The sequence below is a fragment of the Anabrus simplex genome, chromosome 1, assembly GCF_040414725.1.
Source record: "Anabrus simplex isolate iqAnaSimp1 chromosome 1, ASM4041472v1, whole genome shotgun sequence".
Classification (NCBI taxonomy): domain Eukaryota; kingdom Metazoa; phylum Arthropoda; class Insecta; order Orthoptera; family Tettigoniidae; genus Anabrus; species Anabrus simplex.
Genome location: NC_090265.1, coordinates 478,204,325 through 478,214,712, shown reverse-complemented (window position 1 = coordinate 478,214,712; position 10,388 = coordinate 478,204,325).

Below are 10,388 nucleotides of genomic sequence, written 5' to 3'. Positions count from 1 at the left end.
GCATATATTGCCAACAAAATGAGGGTGTAAACATAAGCACAAAAACGTATGTCAAGTACACAATATGTTCAAGGCTGCTATTAAAGTCATAAGCACGAAGGTATTAAAACATTCAAAGATAGATATACGTAAAGGCATAACTGAAACATCTGTTGAATTGTTGTAGAAGAAGTGGCCCTTTGTACAGGTATGAAATATTGCCAGAGACCTTTGTCGAGAAATTCCAATAGATTCTGGTATAATGTTCAGTGTTTGTTGTAAGTTGTTACTTGTTATCTACCACTGTCCGGCTCCATGGCTAAATGGTTAGCGTGCTGGCCTTTGGTCACAGGGGTCCTGGGTTCGATTCCCGGCAGGGTCAGGAATTTTAACCATAATTAGTTCATTTCGCTGACATGGAGTCTGGGTGTATGTGTCATCTTCATCATCATTTCATCCTCATCACGACACGCAGATCGCCTACGGGCGTCAAATTGGAAGACCTGCATCTAGGGAGCCGAACTTGTCCTCGGACACCCCCGGCACTAAAAAGTCATACGCCATTTCATTTTTCATTGTTATCTACCGTTCTGTTAGTAACTGCCCTTCTGCTGGCAGAACAAACACTGAACATTATACCTGAATCTACCGGCATTTCTCGACAAAGGTCTCTGACAATATTGCCTACCTGTACAAAGGGCCACTTCTTCTACGACAGTTCAACAGATGTTTCAATTATGCCTTTACGTATATCTCTCTTTGAATGTTTTAATACCTTCATGCTTACGACTTTAATAGAGACCTTGAACATATTGTGTACTTGACATACGTTTTTGTGCTTATGTTTACACCCTCATTTTGTTGGCAATATATGCATTATCACATTGTTGAATCCACAAACTTTTTTATTTGAACCATTTTAATTAGAACTATGTATTTTTAATGGAGGAAGTTATAGTCTCTGACAAGATAGTTTTAGTATGTTCATATGACCTACAATCCGCTTCAAATAACCCTTTACGAACAATGGTCATAGTTAACACACGCTTAACAAATGTACATAATTCAATTATCTCAGGCTCATTCACACCACTCTTAGCACGCATTCCCTCACTCATGCTCACTCTATTCCTGAAATCATTACCAGAATTCACTTTGAAACCGCTATCATTACTACTTAATGCCAACAATTAAAACATCTTCACCACCTTTCATATCAGCTCCTACTTTCACTACTTTCATGCCAAAAATACTTGCCAAAAGTTTCCTTATTCTTAAAGTCACCATTTTCACACACAATTGACCTAACCTTAATCTTCTCACGTACACTTAAATCAGCAAAAACATCCTCGCTCTGATGTATACTCCGTAAACACTATTTACTCAATAAACAACCTTCATCACCTTCATGAAAAACTTCACTTTCAATTTCAGAAACTTCCACAAAATTACCGATTGCAACACTGCTATTACCATCACTACTAGCACAAAGTAAGTCATCCAACACATCTTCCTTAATTTCATCACCCCCTATTCTGAAAATCCCTCTAATAATCAATTTCACTCTCTACTTTATCAAGTGCTTTGCATGACTCCCTTAACACTTGAACCCTCTCATCGATCTTATTGGACAGTTCATCTATTCTACCATTCACAGCACTGCTTAAACTATCAGTTTTACTAGACAATACTCACTGAATTTAACTCCTTACTCTGTCTTACTGGACAATTCATTAATCTTATTATCGATTTTACTGTTAACAGCATTTAATTCACCCTTCAACTCTTTACTTGGCATAAGAAGCAACTGAAGCATACTAGTAATGGAAGGCCCCTCTTGATCTATTTCTTTAACAGGCCCTACATGCTGAGTATGAGACGGGTTAAATATATAAATAAATATATAAATAGTGTAGCCTATGAGACGGGTTACTCGATTCCTCACCTATCATTGCTGATTGATCTTTACTACTATTAGCCATTTGGCTAGTCTCACTTAAATTAGACTCAGTGTGGTGGAATTCTTTTGACCTCTCTTATCCTGATTCATAGTACCAACAACTTTAACAACCTCTCTATTTCTCAATTTTATAATACTCAACTCACTAAAATATTTCTTCATACTCCAAAATACATATGGTATCACGTACATATAAAACAATTCACTGACATCGTTTTTAGAACTCCATCCACACCTGACAAGTGCACCTACACTTATAAGCTTAACAGATGTACTAATCATTCAGCCACACGTTGGGCAGCCATTTGTAATCTTATGTAAATAAGGAATGCAATAATAATTCACCATAATCATTGCCTCATACTTGGATGCCATTTGTAACATATGTAAAATAATAATAATACAGTAATAATAATAATAATAATAATAATAATAATAATAATAATAATAATAATAATAATAATAATAATAATAATATTTCATAACCATACCCATTGCCATATGATTAAAATAATCAGATCTGAATAAAATGAAATACTTAATCGCAGGAGCACTGGTATGCGGTTAAAATGGTATATGCAGCTCACCTCTATTGGGGATTTGCCTGAAAAGAGCTGCACCACCTCAGGACGAAGACATGAGTTTACTTTTTAATTAAATAAGTATACTGTTTCTATCACAGGGATGGAAATCAAATTTCCTTGTATCAGTCATCTAATTTTTGTACTTGATATCTTTTATGAGCAGTAGCAGCCTTACAATGTTCAGTAATTTAGATCATGCCTTTTCAGATACTTCACAAGAACATAAGTCTTCATTGCTACTATGGTACACTCCATAGTAACTTCTGTTACTGTTCTGTTCCTGAAAGATAATGCACGATTACAGTATGATAAAAAATAGAGAACAAAAGTCACACAAAAGGAGCTTAGAATCATGTATATAGTACAAGAAATTTCAAAACTAGTGATTTTCTTAGTTATAAAGAAGCAGTAATGCCACAGGAACTCCAGACGTTGATACAGATTTCTACCTATGGCAGGGTTATTTTGAATGATTCTGATTTTCACAACCAGAATTTCTGCACATTGGTCAATAATGGAGATTACAAGTCCACCACTACATTTTATGAAAAGAGCTATAACCTGCAAAAGTTCCAAGTGCAGTTCATAGGTGTAGTACCAGAAAAAATTTGCAAACTTTTTCCTAAAACATAGGGAAATGAGGATAAAATTCAGCATTATAAGAAACAACTTTGCCACCTTGAAAATTTAATCAAACATAAATCATTTTGCTGCCCTCTTTCAAAATCAGAAAAGTTTCAGTAGTTAACATCACCTAACTATTCTTTGAATATGCAGTATTGTATCCTTTGTCAATAAGATGGCATCTAGTTAAAGGAAGTGTGCTAAATTTATTTTGTTAAAAAAATTATATTCATTGAGAACTAAATTGTGTTATGTAATGTTATTGAAGAAGTGAATGAACTCTGTCATGATGTCAATATAATCTGCTTGTTATCACTCTTTTCCTCTTAGACTAGAAATTATTATAATCTCTCAGTCACTGCTTTTTTAAATGTTTTAGAGTTTTGTTTACTGCAGTCCCATCAGAATATACAATACAACCTATTTCCTCTTTGAATATTTCTGTTGGCTATGTTAAGTTAGAACTGTTGCTGAAAATATTGGCCTTTATTTCTGAAAATATAAGATATCAGTTTGCTTGCCTCAGCCAAGAGTCGAGACCAAAGCCATTGCAAAAGCACTGGCTGCTTGATCATTTTGGATTTCTCTGAAGAAACAGAAGAAAACAGTTTCCTCTTTTTGAAATGCCAGGCTATATTATGAAAATTTAAGCCAGTAGTAATATTTTGTTCCTCTAGAAGTATTGTGTATGCCTCAGGACTGATGTTAATATTATTCTTCCCAGTGTATAAATTCCTACAAAAATGATTTAGTTCAGTGTTGAAAATTTTATTGCAAGAACACTGTTGTAAAAATGTGGTAGTCACAGAGCATTCCGAAATGCTTGATCAGCTCAATCAGTACTTCAAAATATATTTTTCAGCTGATAAAGAGTCTGGCTGAATAATTCTTGTTTTCATGCAGTATGTGCCTAATTAATAAAAAGATTCAAGGAAGTCATGTAAATGTGTATATATGCATACATAAATAGACCTAAGGACTTTTTATTTGTAATTTCAACGAATATACATATATATTTTTTGTGATTAGAGACAATACTTTTAATTTATGAGAACATACCGCTGTGATGTTTTGAAAAGGCTGAGTTACCAGACAAATAAAGACTTCTAACTCGGAATGTGCTGGTTCACAATGTGTGTGCGATTGTGTCATTAACGTGACGTGCAAAGGAAGAGATTCACAGGGTGAAGAAGAATTGTTTTACGATGAAAAAGACAGGTTGTGGATAATTTATTTTTAAAAATAACTTCACATTGATCTGTGAAAGATAATGTTATTTATGGTGCTAACATGTTGAAAACAAGACTTTGATGGTTCTTTGTAGAATTCTTTGAAACACAGGTCTTTTTTCATTTTTGAAGATATACATCATAATTAAATACTGTACAGAAAGTCCATGAAAAATTATGTACTTGAACACCAAACATATACTTTTCTTTTACTTTGTGTGGATGACACATCCATCATACTGAATAGCAATGTAATGGTTAGGTCACCCAGCAAATTTCTTGTCATGTAAAATTTTTAAACTTTGCAGTATGGAATGAAGACAAAGGAGATAATTATGATGCCTTAGGATTTAGCCTTTTATTATGATCACATCATAAATCATAGAAAATAATTGCACCAATGTGCTGTAGTGTATTTCTTCATTATCATTATTACTTGTTGAACAGGGACATTTAAAACACTTTCTTCATTCATTTGAAGGTTCATATTATATGTTTCTCATACCATATGTGATACAGTAAGTATAGAGGTACAGAGCAGAAACTTGTTGAGTTGATGATTGTATAACTTAAGGCAGTATACATCTGTATACCATGCTACTGCTACTTCCATAAACTAATTAGCTTTCCACTACTTCTTGCTGTTAATTACTCCTAATCTACTACTGGTATGGATTAAAATCTAAATGTTCAGTGAAAATCTCTGCAACTCAGTTGTGGAAAAGATAGAACATAAATTATAATTGATTAATAAACCTCCATGTATGAATACCATTCCCCTACAAGCATATTCAGTAGGCCTATTCTTGATACATTTATACTTTGATAAATCTCTTTAATGTCATTATGTCTATATAGTTTTTGATAACAATCCTTTAATAATGGTACCGTACTTTGATTAATATTATCTTATTTTATACTGTGACAGTATTTTTAAACTACCAGTATATTAAAAAAAATAGGTTGCCAGTAGGTATTGAAGTAAACTGAATGAGTGGGATAGGTCTTGAATGTATTCTTCTAAATTTTCTGGAAAACATTATTTTATGCATCACAAACCAAACATGGCAAGTTATTGTTAATAACAATGGTTTTATAAGTGAAAAGGGGAAAATTGCATACTCCTATTTCAAGAAACAAAAGCTTTGCTTAATACGGTATCAAGAGTTAGATGTATGTTCTATTAAATTCTTCAATTTTGTATGATCTTGAAATACTGAGCTGTGAAATTGTCCAAACCAAAATTTGCTTCCTGTTAACCTAAGAGTTTTGAAGGACATTAACTCATACTTTTAAATCTGGCGATCATCAACAGGATCTTAGGCACATGTGAATTGTTCATTCAATAGACATGTTAAAATCTGTGGAAAAGTATCTTGTATATATGAACTGTATTATCCAAGTTGGTTTAAAAATCTCGTTGGGAATGGCATTAGAAGTATTCCAATTGTTGGTGTTAGGAAGAAAGGACATAGATGATGTCGGTAATACTGAGAGTATGGGCACTGTGAAGGGGGTGCAAGGGGTAGGATTTGTACCCCCCTTGCTTATGAAAAAAGATGGATTGAAGTGGTAATATCCTCATAAAAAAAATGCTATACGTTTGTATAATGTAGGATGTAAATTACTCAAATAAACAGAAATTTATTCCATAAATCTAATACTAATGAATCTACACAGTAGAACTTTGTGTCCATTGTTATTCAATAGAACAGAAATGCAGTGCATAAAAGTTAATGAACATGCAATAACACTTCAGAAAATCTGATGCTTTTAAAAAAACAAATTAATATTGAAAGAGGAACTTCTGCCTTATTTGCTTTTTTGCCACATTGTCAATGAATTCAGTGTTCTCTTGCAAATTAATAAATAGTAAAAGCCAGTAAATAGAAATTGCAAAAATTATTATCAATTAATTGAAAAAGGACATATTTAAAGGGACAAAAATCTATTAAAAACAAGTAATCCTGAATTCAAATTTTAAAAAAGGTCCCCTTTTTCATCCTCCCCTCTCTGCAAGTAATTCTGCCAGGACCCATGACCTGTGCAGGTTTGGGTAACAGAAAATTGTGAAGAAGCATAATATATCAGCTGATATTTCTTAATAGCATATGTTGGTAAGAGATGGCCAATAATACCATAAGAACATAAGAACAAGTGTGAATACTCCCAGAGTTCAAGTGCACCCCTGCCAGGCAGCCCTAGAGTGAGCAAGCTCCACAGTACTAATCAGCTGGTCTTAGGAATGATGCCAGAGGAAACGTATTACTCCATAACTTATAAGTATATAAACTGTTTTTTAAAAAACAATGAGAGATTACAATTAAAATACCACAGCAGGATACAATGGATAAAAAAGTCATACATGGAAATAATAACTATGGCCTTCATCAAATGTTGCGGAAAGCACAGGTTACTGGCTTGTACACATACAGACAAATAGCACATAATTCCCAGCATAATAAAACAAACACCCATGAACTTATCAACTCCATTTGTCGGTTACTGGACATTCGAAAACTTGTGTGAAGATTTTGTGGTGATTTTATTCTCAACAATAAACTCTCTAAAATGAATTCATTGCTGAACCTCATTCCATTTAAAGATTTCACTTGGCATTTCTTAAGCATGGTGTCAATTATCATCTCTTCCTTCTTGCTAAGATGTTTATTATCTCTATAATTCAATGCCTGTGTATTTCTAACCTGCTTCTCCAGGAAATTAATTCTCGATTTTGCTGAGCGGAACGCATTAAATTTCGATTAGCATTTCTAGGTGCCTTTTGAGCGATAATATTGTCTTTTCAGCATCAGAATGTACACTAGAATGACCCAAATTTGTTCTACATTAGACTGATCTTTTAATTCCCCATTCGCTGCTGCACTCCCGTCTTCAATCTTCTTTCTTCTTTTCCTGATGATCTGTAGGTTCCTTTTTCTGTTGGAAGTTTCATGGAACTTAATCTCACTTGAAAGGTATTTTGGAAAATTAGGAAAAGTGTGAGGCACTGCTCCTGGACGTAATTTCCATCTCACATGAGAGATATCCACTTTTTCACAATTCTCTATAAAATTATTTTACTATAAAATCATCAGAGAAATGAACATGACAAATTCTGCTACTACGCATTAACTCAGTGTCCTTCCGTGGAATAGCTCTGGTCCATTTTTCAAATCGATTTCTATCCTTCGGTGGTGAGAACAATCGCACATCATCAACTACTCCGCCACAGCCTGACTTACAGCCAGGCACAAAACAGTACAGCATGCTGACTCTTAAATTAATCAAGCCACATAAGGTACATGCTTGAAGTACACAACATGCAATGAACTGAGTTTAGGAACTGAAAGCAAAGAAATATCACTGAAATATCTCACACAGTAACATCTCCAGCACTTTTCTATACCTGGCTTGTCGGAACTGCTGGAGTACATGTTGGGTATAATCGCTTGCAGTGCTTGCAGTGGCAGGACAACAAACTACCATGCTATAATGGCAGAGTCCTCACACTTCATCATAATCATACTATAGTCAGCCTACACCACACCATCTCACTTACACTGGCTGCTTCTATTGATGATAGGCTCAGCTACTTTGTGCTGCTGACCACTTTTGAAGAGATTGTATTTGGGACCTACATATCAAGGTTGATTATCAATTCACCATGTGGTGAAATACATGGTTGCAGTGGCGGCTCGTGAAAAAATCAGCCTACGTGCTACAGGAAAACCACTGAATAAGCTTTCTTTAAGTCTGCATATTGCCATGATGACCAACATACTTCAAACCTGTTAATAATAATAATAATAATAATAATAATAATAATAATAATAATAATAATAATAAAGCTTTTCTCACAATTTATAACTCAGAACAAACAAGAACAAAATTACATTGTAATGCAGGAAAACATTTAGGGCCAGTCAAAGATTCTTTGACTCACCAACGAATTCCTTATTTTTGATTCCAAAAGGAAGATGGATATTTTAATAAGCATTGGTTGGTTTCCTTAATAACAACATTATCATTGCGATAGATTGCCTCCACTTACGCTTTACTTTCGAGACTGACGTTGCTTTCAATCCCAGGCGATACTATTCTCTAGTGGCAGAATCGCTAACCACTTACCACGTTCAACATCAGGGTAGCAGGAAACATCGTGCAGTTCTACCCCGCTTGCGGGAGAAAAAGTAACTATTGACGGGATCAGTGAAAGTTGAGCCCGGTTTATGGTATAGTCCACCGGCTACGGGGTGTGTTGCAAGCTTGGCTGCGCCTGCGTATTGCTTCCTTCAGGCTACAGGCCAGAGCTCATTTCAGATGAGCACGGACTAAGTTTCCCGGGAGAAGAGAGCTAGGTGTTCAACAGATCTTGTCCTGATTTTCACCAAACAAAATTCATACCGTACTCAAAACAAAGAAAAGGCACCAGGATAATTGTACTGTACATAAATTATTCCGTACAGTTCCAAGCTACGTGCTGGAGCCCGGTAGCACGTATTGACCGGCCGCCACTGCATGGTTGACCATCTCTGTCTATATTCTCGTCATTTTCTAATGGTCCCACTGCTCTTCACCTGTATACTTACGTGTATGTTCGTTTGATTCATTTGTTGCCTATACATGACCAGAAATTAAAATACAGAACACATTAACATGTAACAGAAGAGAATAACTTTCATTTAAGAAATTCACATATAAAATTATGATTTTTAAGTTTAAGACAATTACTGATCAGGAGTGCAAATTACTTGTTCAATTGCACTCCTGTTTGGTAATTAAGTTGATTCCTGAGCAATTCTTACCTTATTGATTCAACATGTTTGGAAATTTATTGTGCATATTGTCATTTACGCAAAGAAAGAATGGTAATAAGTTATTTACTGAAAGTAGCATTCATTATTCATAAAAAAAAGCTTGCAAATAACTTGTAGTATTCTTCTCCTGAATATCAGAAGTATTCCTTTACTCATTGGTGGTTGCTAATAATCACACGGGAGGGCTGCACACCTGACTAATAGAAGATAGTATTGGAGCTACATAGAGCAGCTGTGGTTTTTTATAATGCCATATATTGGTAAGAGAAGACCTCTGTATATTCTCAGTAATGTAACAACATAAACATTTGCATGCAGCTCTCCCAGCCCCATTTGGACTGGCTGTTTGCTGCCTTTACTGGTCTTATACAAGCATAGACAACACTCCTGGATGAGTTTTTCTTATGTATTTAGGTTTAACTGAAGAAGAATATCATTCTTTCTCAAACAATGATAGGAAAGAAAATGGTAAGTGCTACTGTAATGAACAACTTTGTTTTCTGGCTCACTTTGAGCCAAATATCAATACTGACTTAGTGCTGATCATAACAATTGTAAAAAAATAATTAACTAATCACTTTCCTCAAAATTTGTTGAGCATTGCCAACAGATAAAACTCCATTTTAATGTGGTTATAACTTTCACCCGGTTGGTAAAGGCTTGACAAATTTTTACTGTGCCTTATTTCCTCATAAGAAGTAGATTTAAATAAAGCTCTTGGATGAAGGAGAACTTCACCAAGCTGGTAGTTTATGGGTGAAAAAGTCAGTGTATGGTTAAAATATTTGTACCTAATGCAAGTTATAATCTTTAAAAATGAAATGATACAAGATTTATTCCAAGGAAAGAGAATTTTAAGATGCTAAAAGAACCATCATTGTCTTATTAAATGGTATTGCTTGTTTTAAGCAGAAGCAGAAATAATTAAATGTTGCACTTGTTGAGTACTGTAGACCACCCTTGGATGTACTTCTCTTACCTAAATGATATCTCATAAGCTTAAAACATTTGCTAATGTCTAAAACTATTTTTATGAAGCTTTTCTTAGAATGGAGTAATATTATAGAGGATTTGGTTTTATAAAATTGTAGTAGATTTGTTTTGTTTTTTTGTTTTTGCCATAATGATCTTTAGGTAAAAAGAAGAAACTATATAATGAAATGTGGTCACTCTAGATTAGGGAGTTAACTGATAT